Raw genomic sequence first — 12,329 nt, forward strand, 5'->3', positions numbered from 1 at the left:
TCTGCTTTGTTCTCACCATGGATATTACGGAAATCTGGCAAAGAGTACCAAAACTTAAGACTTAAATAAATAAAATATTTCTTTTTCTGGATTCAAGAGGAATACATTGTCATTATAAAAATTCCAGATAAGCACAAAAGAAGAAGAAAAAAGAAGAAAAAAAGAAGAAGAAAACCTTAATCCCACCATCTATAGCCCTTGGCACACAGCCTAGGCCCTTTTGTATGTGTGTGCACGTGTGTGTGTGCATGTGCATGAGTGTTGGTAAGAGACAATATAGTGAAATGGTTAAAAGTATGAGTTTTAGAGTAAGTTCTACCTCTGCCATTTATCTGTGCAATCATGATCAAATTTCTAACCTCACTGGGTCTGTTTTTCAACTTTTTTTTTGTAGTGGGAGGGGGAGGTTTAGAGAAATACTGTGTTTAATAGTAAAATTGAGTTCACTCTAGTACAGGCATGGTCTGGAGTTGAAGCAGCAGGGATGGGTAGGTGCCTCTCACAGACCCGCACATGGTGAAGAAGATGAGGAAGGTGGCCATCAGACAGGACAAAGCCCAGAATAACATAGGAGAAGAGATGCTGCTTGAGAGATAGGTCCTAGCATAGCCAATGATATAAAGCTACCAAATCCTATTCCAAAGCCAGTCCCTGAACCAGCCACACCAACTGTAGTGACCCCAGAACCAATTGGCCACTGTGTAAAGGTCTTGGGAGACAACAGTGTTCTGGAACTCCCATCTGGCCACCTGGAGTAGGGAGCTGCTGTAGATGGCTATTTAGATTGGATTTCTAGCCTATCCAGGAAGGAGACAGACACATCCTTGACTGGACCCCTGGGCAACAGTGGATCAGAGCTGGAAGAATGAGTAGAGCCTTGGTGGTCTGCATTTCTTCAGTCTTCCAGCTTTAGTTCTAGTTCTCAGTGCTCAGCTTCCTCACCCTGTTTTTCATATTTAACATAATATAATAGTACTCATCTCAAAAGCTTGGTGGGAAGATTAAATTGGATCATGTATATGAAGTGCTTACCACAGTCCCTGACACATGGTAGGCAGTCAATACAGGGTAGCTTTTATAAAACACACACATATACCCCCATAGAAATCACTCTGCAATACTGCTTGATACCTAATTTTAAAACACAGACTATTCTCCATCTCAGAGAAAAGCTGAAGAGAGGATAAATAAGTTCAATTTATTTCATTTTCTTTCTGGCCTAACTTTCTAGGCCACAGTGATGACAAGCTGGGACTTGGGAAATAGAATGGCTTCCTAGCTCAGGAAGGAAAAAAGTAGTTCTTGATCCAGAGCTTCTAGCTTTCAGCCTGTGTTCCATAGCCAGGAAATGGCAAGGGCTTTGTGGTCAAGGTTCCTCCTCTTCTTAAACTTTGGGCCCCAGCCTTTTGGCCTACTTGCTCTGGTTAGTACTTTCTGCTTCCCTGCCGAGGAGCATCCCACTTTCCTCCAGGGCTTCTTCCCCCTTGGCACCCACACAAGTCCCTTTGCCTGGTTTAGGCAAGCCTGCTACCTCACTAAGTCCTGGCCATTTGATTCCTATGTCTACCACCCCCATCTCTCCATATTTGCTCTACTAACTCTGTTCTCCTGGAGGACAGCACTTGAGGTCCTAATTAAAATCCAATGGTCTTTTCTCAGGTGATCTCCCATCACCTTTCAGTATCATTGGACATTGCTGACCAGATATTTCTGGAAATTCTATTTTCCTTTGGCTTTTATAAAAACATCCTATCCCTATCTGTTTTGACCAGCCTCCCTACTGTTCTTCCTCGCATACCCTAGACATAGATCCTTTCCTCAGTGTGATCACTGACTCTTTACACATGTTCTCTCTTGGCATATAGAAATGTAATATAATATTATACACTTATTATTTCAAGTGATATCTCTCTGGGTTTGGCCTCCAAATATATATCTCTAGCTCTGACCTGTTAAGCTCCAGACCAACATTTCCAACTGCCTATGACTTCCACTGATGTCATCCCCTGCTGTGCCCCCAGCCTTGTTCATCCTGTTGACTACCCTTATCTTGTTAATGGTACAAACCACTTTCCCAGTTAAATAAGCTCAAAACATTAAAAAAAAACCTTTTATTTTGAAATAATTTTATATTTAAAGAAGAGTTACAAAGACAGTGCAGAGAATCCTTGTACATTCTTCACTCAGCTTTCTCTAATGTTAGCATCTTAAATAATCGTGGTACATTGATCAAATCTACATTGATCAAATCAATAGTATTGGCTAAACTATAGACTTTATGCAAATTTCTCCAGTTTTCCATTAATATCCCTTTTTCTGTTCCATATTGCTTCTCATTAATATGTCTCCATGGTCTCCTTAGTTTCTCAGTCTTTTCCTGACTCTCATGACTTTGACTTTTGAGGAGTATTGGTTAGGTATTTTATAAAACATTCCAGCAATTTTGATGTGCCTTGTTTTCTCATGATTAGACTGAGGTTATGGATTTGGGGGAAGAATACCACATAAGTGATACGTCCTTTGTATCACAGCATATCAGGGGGTATATGACTTACTGCTGGTGATACTAATTTTAATTACTTAGGGTGGTGTTTACCAGATTTCTCCACTATACTTACTATTTTTCTCTTATTTTGACCATTCTCTATTAGTCAGAAGCAAGTCACTAAGTCCAGGCCACAGTTGAGGGAGAATTAAGCTCCACTTTCTAGAGGAGGAGTATCAAAGAATTTGTGGATATATGTTAAAACTACCATGGTAATTAATACATATTTTGGTTGAGGTTCTTATAGGCTGTGCAAATATCTTGTTTCTCCTTAAAGTTTCACCCACTAGTTTTAGCAATCAGTGGATCTTGCCAGCAGCAATTATTACTATGATGTTCTAAAGGTAATTTTTTTAAGTTTATTTATTTTGAGAGAGACAGAGGGAGAGTATGAGTGGGGAGGGAGAGAGGGAGAGAGGGAGAGAGGGAGTGAAGGAGAGAGAGAGAGAGAGAGAGAGAGAGAGAGAGAGAAACCCAAGCAGGCTCCATGATGCTAGCACAGAGCCCCACGTAGGACCTGATCCCATAACCATGAGATCATGATCTGAACTGAAATCAAGAGTTGGATGCTTAACTGACTGAGTCACCCAGGTGCCCCTAAAGGTAATTTTTAAATTCCCCTCATTCTTTCTAAAAAAAAAATACTTCTACATAAAATACTTTTACATAACAAATCATAATTCTTGAAAATGTTCCTTCTCCTTCATTTATTTATTCAGCCATTTATTTACACCAGTATGGATTAATACACATATATTTTCTTTTGGGGGGTATAATCCAATACTACCACTATTTATTTTGTTGTTCAAATTGTTCCAGCTTTGGCCACTGGAACCTTTTTCAAGTTGACTCCTGTCTCCTTTTGACCTGACTGGGAAGTCATTTTGACCCACCTGTTTTCTCCTTATCCCTCTGGCAAGCTAATCATGAACCTACTGTAACAATTTCTTCCTTATCAACTTACTTCAGGACCACTGCAAGAGTAACCCACTTATCTGCCCAACCTATTTCTTCTTCCTCCAACTCATCCTATGCATTACTCTTAAATTACTCTTCTGGAAATTAAACACTGCTCTGATTACAACATTCCCTTGTTCAAGACCTTTCAATGGCTCCCACTACTTAAAAACTCCTTGACCTAACATTCAACAGTTTTAACAATATGGCCCAATTTGACAATCTAGCTGCTTTTCCAATTGCTTATCTTTCTAAATCCTTTGTTCTCTTTGCTGCAGCTGTTAGCTCTATGTGCAGATGACTTCCAATTTCTATCTAGCCCTAACTACATCATTTTAAGCCATTAAAAAATCTTTTTTTTAAGTTTATTTTTTGAGAGTGAGGGCGCACAACTACGCATGTGCAAGCAGGGTAGGGGCAGAGAGAGAGAGAGAGAGAGAGGGAGGAAAGAGAATCCTATGCAGGCTCTGCACTGTCAGCACAGCGCCTGAAGCAGGTCTCCAACTCACGAATTATGAGATCATGACCTGAGCTGAAATCAAGATTCAAACGCTTAACTGAGCCACCCAGGCACCCCACCATTAAAAAGTCTTTATTGGCTTCTTTAACTTACAAAAGTAAGGCATGTTCAATGGGGAGAATTAAAACAATAACTAAGTGGTTAAAACAGAAATGAGTATCTGACTCTCCTCTGCCCTCTGCTTTCCTCAGGTTGGTTTTAAGAATGAAGTGGCTTTTGGGGGCTCCTGAGCAGCTCAGTCAGTTAAGCATCAGACTTCAGCTTGGGTCATGATCTCTGGTTTGTGAGTTCTAGCCCTGCTTTGGACTCTGTGCTGATAGCTCAGAGCCTGGAGCCTGCTTCAGATTCTGTCTTCCTCTCTCTCTGCTCCTCCCTCCCCCTACACTCAAAAATAAATAAACATAAAAAATAGAATGAAGTGGCTTTTCCTGATTGTTCAGTATCTCTATCTCCCTATTAAGTTGCTACATCATAGGAAACAGATTTCGAGACATGCCTCTTAAGAGTTTACAATGCAAGTCAGAAAAGGTTAAATCCAGAAAAATATAGATCTTTATCTTTGCGTTGCAACTTATGCTTTCAAAACTTTTTCTTTATTATCTCATTAAATCTGACAATCCGAAGAGATAGAAATAGTATCTCTTTTAAAAATAAAGGATTTTATCTTTTTGAAGAGCAGTTTTAGGTCTACAGCAAAATTGAGGGGAAGGTACAGAGAGTTCCTGTATACCCCCTATGTATACCGACATATACATAGCCTCTCCCATTACCAACATCCTCCACCATGTGGTATATCTGTTACAACTGATGAACCTACAGTGATACATCATAATCAACTAAAGACAAGTTTATATTATGGTTCACTCTTGATGTTATACATTCTATGGGTGTGAACAAATGTAAAATAACATGTATCCACCATTATGGTATCGTACAGAATATTTTCACTGCCCTAAAAATCCAGCATCTATTCTTTACCCCAATTTTACAGAGAAGAAAAAAGGAAACCCTGCAAAGCTGATCAGCTCTCCTAAAGTCCCCTAGCCAGGGCTAGGTCCCAAGTTTCCTGACCCCTTTCCTACTTTACCTCATAAAAAGGCCATACTGAAAACCACAATAAGCAGCAACACTAATGGGAGCAACTCCCAATGGGAGCAAGGCCAGAAGCCAAAGAGAACCACTCAGAATGTTGACACATCAGTGATCATGGCTTTACCTTGGGCAATGTGAGAATAATTTTGTTCCCTTGCTTCCCAGTGGTGAAAGTGAGACTGTAGGAGATCTCTAAAAAGGAAATAAGAAACAGAAATGTATCTAATTGGTGTGATGGCATTCTGTTTTCAAAGAAATGCCTGCCTTCCCAAAGCTACAGAGCTCTACAGAACTTAAGAAGGAAGTGAGAAGAACTGAGTGAAGTACCGCCAGTCCATTCAAAACTTGGGGTGCCCAGAAGGAACAAGACTGGCCAGACGGGTGGCATCCAGGTATCTGGCAACATTTCCATAGCCAATTCATTTCACCAACTTGTTGATGTGCATACCTGATTGAAAAATATGGGAATTATGAAGTAAATGCTATATCTTCTGGGTAGGCATAGATGAATCATGTCATCCACATTCCAAATGATATATGAAAATAGTAACTTTTATGTTATAGGCATTTTAACACAATAAAAAAAAGATATATATCTGGACATCTTTTCATGTCAATCCATATTGGATTTTATCTCTTCCTCCTTTTAAAAGACTGCCTAAGGCACCTGGGTAGCTCAGTTGGTTAAGTGTCTGACTCTTGGTTATCATCTCAGTTTGTGGGTTTGAGCCCCACACTGGGCTCCACACTGACAACGCAAAGCCTGCTTGGGATTCTTTCTCTCCCCTCCCCATCTAAAGCTCATGTGCTCTTTCTCAAATAAATAAACTTAAAAAACTTATTTTAAAATTAACTGTTAAAAAAAAAAGGCTGCCTATACATATGTTGTGGGATGGATGGATGTATCATGATTTATTTAATCAGTTCCCATTGATGGAGATTTGTGTTGTTTCTCCCCCCACCCATTATTATGTTAAAGCTATTACAACAGTGTAATATAATGTTATAATATTGTTACTATTAATTTATAGCTACTATAATATCTTGTAAAAAAAGTCTTTATACACTTATCCATTTATTTTTTTAATGTTTATTTATATTTATTTTGAGAGAGAGTAAGTGTGTGCATGTGTGAATGGGGAAGGGGCAGAGAGAGAGGGAGAGAGAGAATCCCAAGCTGGCTCCATGCTGTCAGCGCAGAGCCAAACCCGGGGCTTAATCGCATGAACCATGAGATCATGACCTGAGCAGAAGTCAAGAGATGGACACTTAACCACCTGAGCCACCCAGGTGCCCCTATTTCTTTAGTTAATAAATTCCTGGAAGTAGAATTTTTGAAGGGGTCAATGGGTATGCACACATTATATTGCCAGCTGTTTTCCCAGAAAGGCTGTGACAATGTATACAGTACTTCCCAACAAGAGGTGGGGAATACTCAGGTTTTGAAGTTAGAAAGACCTAGATTAGTTTTAAGGATAGCTGATTATATGATCTTTGGTGAGTTACCATTCTTGGCTTTGTTTTTTTTTTTAGGGAGAGAGGAGGGGCAGAGAGAATCTTTTTTTTTTTTAATGTTTATTTATTTATTTTGAGAAAGAAAAAGAGAGCTCCCCCACACACATGCAAGTGGGGAGAGGGGCAGAGAGAGGAGAGAGAGAATCCCAAGCAGGCTCCAAGCTCTCAGCTTGGAGCCCGATGTGGGCTTGATCCCATGAACTGTGAGATCATGACCTGAGCTGAAATCCAGTGATGGATGCTTAACCGACTGAGCCACCCAGGCACCCCAGGGAGAGAGAGAATCTTAAGCAGGCTCCACACTCAGCATGGAGTGCAACATGGGCTAGATCCCATGACCCTGGCATCATGACCTGAGCCAAAGTCAAGAGTCAGATGCTTAACCAACCGAGCCACCCAGGCACTCCAACATCACTTTTCCTTCTAGGGATGTAATATTACCCTCTTTACAGGGCCAGTGTTAGAATTCCCTGGCCACTAAAAAAGAGTTTGGGATAATAACTTGAGTTTTTCTAGTCAACAGCAAGAGATATTGTCCTCTTACTGAGTCTGTTTCCTAATTAAGACTTGAAGCCAATTTCCAGAGCTCTATCTTTAGTGACTAAATCACAAAAAGACAAACTCTCCCCATCTCAATGATCTTTCCTAGAATCTTAATCAGGCTGTGCTTATTCCCCAGACCACTGTCCATTAGGCCGTTTTAACAGCTGGACTTTCTGTTCTTTAAAATAGGACACTGCATTAAGCCCTGGAGGCTACAGGGGTCCTACGGAAAACAGATGGGAAACAGACCCGAGACACATGCACCCTTGGACACTGGGGAGTACAGATTGAATTCCCTTCCCTGTATACTTCCACAACCTGGACCAAAAGCAGAAGGACTGAAACTGGATCATGGATTTTCAGGGCTGTAAGTTCCAAAAAGTATTGATTGAAATAATCAGGGTTGAAATTAACCAGGACCTAGTAGTGACTGAAAAAGCCCAGTGATAACTCTCCAAACTGCCAAAAGGGGGCAGTGTAGTGTTATGGTTAAAAGCACAGGCTTTGACTCCACACTTGGGCTTGAATCTGGGCATTGCTATCTATTAGCTGTGTGACCTTGGGTCTCACTTGCCTTCTTTGTAGATTAAGAGTATACCTTCTTCATATTGTTGACGGGATTAAATAAAATGTGTGTCCCCTGACAGTAAGTGCCCATAAACAGCAAGGCACACATCACAGGGTGTACGGTTGAATATAATAGTAAGATGTGACATGAGGTTACTAAATAAAGGGAACAAGATTTAATTAGTTAATTAATTCGACAGATATCTAGTAAATTTTTACTGTGTGTAAGTCACCTTACGAGGCACAAGAGACATAATGGGAAGTAAAAGTAGATATGATCTCTGCCTTCATGAAACTTGGCCTTCAAAAGGATCCATATGAATAACATACTCATACAAACATATGCAAAATTATAAATGTAAAAAGTAAAATAAGGAGAAGGCCACTGACAAAGTCTAGAGTCTGAAGGAAGCCTCTGTGATGAAATTATAGCTGAGCTAAGATCTGAAAGATGATGAGTAAGAGTCAACCAAAAAAGGTAGAAGGTACAGGGAAAACATTCTAGGCATAAGGAACAACATGTGCGAACGCACTAAAACAGAATGGAGTCTGGGACATCAGAGAAATGGAGGAAAAGCCAGTAAGGTTGGATGCAGTGATTGGGGTTAATGTGGTATGAGGTAAGCTGGAGAAGAAGTCAGGAACCAGACATAAGGCTTTGCAGGCCAAGTTAAGCAAGGGGGAAGCTGTTGAAATGTAAGGGGCTGTACTGGGCATACCTACTACTTGGCAACACTTTCCTCTGATATCTCCTTTCATGGGGATAAAGGGATAGGGCTTCACACAATTCCTGCTGTGGCCATTCAGGAGAAGGGAGCAAAAAAGTAATGTGCAACAGGTCTCTTCTCAAAACCATTGACCAAGGAAGAACTAGGGATAAAGAGGAATGTAAGTGGGACATTCAGGGCTGTGAGACTCTCATAAGAAATCCTATACTGGTGACAGGCTATCACTACAGAACTCCTAACGTTTTCTGGTGGCTGCATAGCCAGGTCCCTAGCCAGCCTCCACATCTCAGATTCCCTGCCCCATCAGCTTCTCCACGCATTGATTGGACATAGTGACTAAGGCATCAATAGCTACTAAGATGGGGTGGTTGGAGGCACAGCACTCCTGTGGGCAGGGGCAGGGCCCTGAGGTAGGTTCAGCTTTGCAGGAAGAAGCTCTCAACCTCTATGTGCCTTCCTGGTTAGCTAGCTTACAGCACCCATAGTATATACAGTGTGTTTGTCTGGGGCACATGCGCACAGAGTGTACAGTCTTCCAATCTTTCCTTTGTAAGGGGAGAAACTAAGAGTGAAGATCCTGAGCAGCACAGGAATGCTAAAGTACTAGAAGGAGATAGCTGTGTTCTTGCTGTCATAGATTTTTTTAAGTTGGCTGGAAAGCGAAAAGGGCCTAAGAGCTAGAGCTGCTAGAGCTGCTAGAGCTGCCTGCCCCACCCCTCCTCCAACTTCTCACAGCCCACAGCCCAGCTAAACAGGAAATCAGGCCTGGGTCCTTGCCAGGACCCAGGCTGGGGCAGGAAGCTCAGGAAACAAGTGAGAAAGTCTGTCTTCAGCATTGAAGAAGGCTGCTTAGAAATCCCTGGAAAGGTAAAATAAACCCAGCCCCTGCTGAATTCTCTCCCAGAGGAGGAAAACACTAGACTTGCCTCCACACTCTAGCACGGTCAAGCATAGGTCTAGCAGGATTCACAGAGAGCAGATGCAGAAGCTTCGTGGGGGAGATAGTGTTGCCTCAGTGAGAAGAGACTCCAAATAAGCATTCATGAAGCAGGGTGAGTACCTGTGGTCTGAAGACATTCTAGGGACATCTTGGGCTGATAAGGTAGGAAATGATGGTATAGGATAAGGGCAGTGATAGAAAAAGTAGGGTCTAAAGGAGAAAGGCCTAGAGATATCTGTAATACCTGTGGGGGATATAGGCAGAACATTGACAGGGGTTCTTTGCTGTGCATATGTAAAAGAAACTCCTGATTAGACAATGGACTGAGGCAATGACCAGCAATGGTTACTCAAAACTTTAAGTGAAAGGCTGAAGGCAACATTTGTGATGGAGAGATTAGACTAACTATACCACTAGTTAATCTGAATTTCACAAAAGGTGGGACAACCCATATGTCCTGCACCTCCTTCCTGATGTGATGCACTAGGAAGTATACAGCACACCTCAGAAGTATTCTTCACAAAAAAGTTGAATCTGAATCTAATCAGACCTTGAGATATAATTACCAGTTTGCAGAAATATAGGAGACAGACAGGGTTATAAATGAAATAATTATTCACAGTAATCTAGGGGGTGGGGTATAGGTAAAACAAGGTTAGCCCTGGGTTGATCATTGTTGAAGTTGGGTGAGTACTAGGGAATTCATTTTACCTTTTCCTCTACCTTGCATATGCTTGAGATTTTCCATAGCAAAACATTTTTAAAATTTGAAGGTCTGCAGACTAGAAACTACCTTCTCAAGTCCCCACTGGGGAGAATAGTAGCAACGTGGACATTTTCAATTGTTTCTTGGGCCCTGAAAGTTGGCCCATGGGAGCTGAAACAGAAGCAGGACATCCTCCTCTAACATCAGTACTGGGGCTTTCCAGGAAGGCCCCACTCTGCCAAAAGAATTCTAAAACAGTCATGGTACAGAGGGGCAGAGCAGGACTCCTCTAGTCAATGGAACCCCTTTGGGAATCAATGGGAGCACAGAGTACTTCCATCTCTAGCCTGGTCTCATCATGGCCTTGTCAAGGAGGCCAGGGGCTCTCCTCATTTGATGATGAGAAGAATAAGCCATCTTTTCACCCTCTCCTATAAAAGCTCCCTTGGGAACCACTGACCAAAAAATGGAAAACACCAACCCCTTAATTGCCATCAACCCTTAGATCAGAAATGAGAGGGTAATTTGCAGTTCATTTTCATGTACATGATCTTATTCATTTTATAAATAGCCTGAAAGAGTTTAGGAGCTTGGCTAAAGGTCATAACAAAAGTGGTAAAGTTAGAATGTACCCAGCCAACTTTCTACCACAGCTGTGTACAGCTCCTGCCCTGAGGCCAGTGCCCCTCAGTAGGTCACCCTCATCTCCATAGCCCCTCAAGGATACACAAGCCAATTCTTGTAGGAGTTCCCTGAGACTGCCTCACTGCTATAGTTCAGTCCCTTGGCAAATAAAGGATCTGAAACATGAGGTTCCATTAGGAAGTTGACAGGGAGATGGATAGATGGTTCCTGACCGGTTCCCTTTGGTGCCGCTGTTTACTACCTTGACTATCACCTCCCAACTTCGTCTCCCTTCCTGACTCCACATAATTCTTCCTCTTTTTTCCCAAGCCACTGATCACCACCACCACCTTCCCACATCATTATCCCCACTTGGCCTTTCTCTGAGCTTATGATATCCTCTGAGCCAGGGCTGGAAGCAGCAGGACAGCTGAGGGCAGAGAGGACTTTCTGGAAGCTGAAATCCTTAGCGAACACCCTTGGGGTTTGTAAGAGGCCCAGTAGAGGCCCTTCTCACTAGCTGCTGCAATCTACATGCCAGTGTGGCTGCTGGCTTTCCCACTGGAGTCAGGTCTGCCCCTGGACAGAATAGCTTGTAGCATTTGACTTTCATGGTAAGGAGAATATGAACCCCGTGCCTAACACACAGAGAACAAGACATCCAGGCTGGCACTCTTTCCTCCCTCCAAGAGCTCCAGATATTTTTTTCCATCTCCAGGAGGATGTGTGCAAGTCATATAATGTTGGAAGACTCAGGTAGGAGCTCTTCGTTGGGACAGTCAAGTTGCTCACTAAATATTACACGTCACACATCACAACTCCATTAATAGCTCCTCCAGCCTCACAACAAAGCTAGCAGCACAGTCATCAGCTCTGCTACCTATGAGAGACAGGCTGGACCAGCCCTCCTACATTCTTCTATGTCCTTTACTCCTGAAAACTTACCTAATGCTGTAAAGGGAGAGGATGGAGAAAGGTCAATTTGTAAGAGATTCAGACTACCAAATCTGGGAGCCCCCACCCCACCGGAGAACATGTAGCAAGTCACTCCTTGTCAGGGATTCCAGGTCCTTCTCATTCTGTGGTCTGAGCTCAAACATTACTTTTTTTTTTTTAAGATTTTTTTTTTAGATTTTTTTTTTTAAAGATTTTTTTTGGGGGGCCACCTGAGTGGCTCAGTCGGTTAAGCATCTGAGTCTTGATTTCTGCTCAGGTCTTAATCTCACAGTTCATGAGTTTGAGCCCTGCAAAAGGCTCTGTGCTGACAGTGCAGAGGCTGCTTGGGATTCTCTCTCTCCCTCTCTCTCTCTCTCAAAATAAATAAATAAACTTAAAAAAAAATTTATTTTTAAGTAATCACTACACCCAGTGTGGGGCTTGAACTTACAACCCTGAGATCAAGAATCCCATGCTCTACTGACTAAGCTAGCCAGGTGCCCCAACCATGACTTTCTTTCTTTTTTAAAATTTTGTTTTAATGTTTATATATTTTTGACAGAGGGAGAGACAAAGCATTAGCGGGGGAGGGGCAGAGAGAGAGGGAGACACAGAATCTGAAGCAGGCTCCAACTGGGGCTTCAACTCACAGACCG

At 42.1% G+C, this 12,329-nt stretch overlaps 1 protein-coding gene across 4 annotated transcripts in view; it reads right to left on the reverse strand.

The window, feature by feature from the left end:
* FAM219A (family with sequence similarity 219 member A) overlaps nt 1–12,329 on the reverse strand; it is a 54,334-nt gene that overhangs the window by 26,296 nt on the left and 15,709 nt on the right. The window lies entirely within an intron of this gene.

This window comes from Lynx rufus, unplaced genomic scaffold (assembly GCF_022079265.1).
Source record: "Lynx rufus isolate CCGP_SWC_20201006 ecotype Redwood Valley unplaced genomic scaffold, mLynRuf1.p SCAF_10, whole genome shotgun sequence".
Taxonomy (NCBI): Eukaryota; Metazoa; Chordata; class Mammalia; order Carnivora; family Felidae; genus Lynx; species Lynx rufus.